The sequence below is a fragment of the Scomber japonicus genome, chromosome 14 (genome assembly GCF_027409825.1).
Source record: "Scomber japonicus isolate fScoJap1 chromosome 14, fScoJap1.pri, whole genome shotgun sequence".
In the NCBI taxonomy this organism is placed as follows: Eukaryota; Metazoa; Chordata; class Actinopteri; order Scombriformes; family Scombridae; genus Scomber; species Scomber japonicus.
In genome coordinates, this window is record NC_070591.1 from 29,486,545 (window position 1) to 29,488,035 (window position 1,491).

The window sequence follows — 1,491 nt, forward strand, 5'->3', positions numbered from 1 at the left end:
AAATATTCCAGTGCTCCACCCTCCGGTCCCACTTCCACATAAAAAATCCACCATTACTATCAACCAAAATCGTAAAGTGAATGCTGTAAAAGAGAGATGGAACATATTACACCTAATTGAGATGCTGTGGATAGACTCTGTTTGGCCTAATTACATTTGGTGTCCAGTATAGTTACTGCTGGGAAATGTATTCCATTCACAGGAAACAACAAATGAAATCTTACATGCAAAATATACAAAAGCAAGTGAGCAGCATCTGGGTGGTTAAATTATGTCCCATTTCATTTCTGGCTAATACAGTCCTTTGATAGCTATTTACACAGCAGCTTCATTGACAGCAATTCCAAATGAATCAAACTGAATCATTTCACATTTTGGGAAATGTTCAAGAGCCAGCTTCAAACTGAAACCACTTTCATATCTGTGTTAAGCTTAGCTTGCACTACAGACAATTAGCCTAGCTTAGCATGCAGCCTAGAAGCTAGGACAAACAGCTAGCTTACTGCATGTTTAATTTGTATAATTTTTTTAGTTAGTACACAAAGAAAGTTTTATTAAAAGGGGTGTTTAGAGCTGAAACTACTTCCTCAACCAGCAGAGTGACTGTGAAGCTTCAAGCAACACCTAATCTGTGCCAACCAACTATATCTAGCAACCAACACCAATTTGCTAGCAGTTCCACACAAATTGTCGATACATGTGTTGTCTTTAATGTATACTGTACATTGAATCACTTTCTTTTAGCATTTAGGATCGACACAAGACTGAACCTGTTATACTTTTCCATGGGAACACGCCAAGAGAGTAAAATCATCATGTGACCAGGTCAACATAGCATAGTTTTCTTTTTTTGGTTTCATCTCTAATTGATCACATTCAGTGTGTTAACATGCACTTCAGTAACCAGGTTACTGTCATAACATGTGCATAACATTAGACTGCAAACAGGGAAAGCACAGCAGAGCAACTGGATGAAAGGAAAGATCATGACACGTCCTCGTATTTAAAATAATTCCATTTAAAGTCTGACTGAAACCGGAACTAACACAAAGTCACATGTAGACATCTGAATGAGCCATTTTCCACCACTGGGTATCGGTACTTGATACCTTTTAAGCTAACCCTAATCCTAAACCTAACCAAAATAAATACATACCAAGTAGTATTGAAACGTCTCCCATCAAACGATACCTGCAATTGATCCTTTTTGCTCATAGCCAATGAACCTAAGCATTCTTTGATTTAATGTGACATGTGATTGGCCCTCTGCCACAGCAGCTACAACCTGTCTGTGGTGGTGAAGTTGCGATGAAATCATTTAGATGTAGAGGAGTGGTGACATTTTATGCAATTTAATGCTTCTATTCACCTGATGGATATAGATTGAACTACTCAGTTGGTATCAGTATCACTTTAAGGATACTTGGATTGGTGCTGGTATCGTAATTGTTTAAATGATACTCAGCCCTACTGAACATGGTGCTGTTTGTT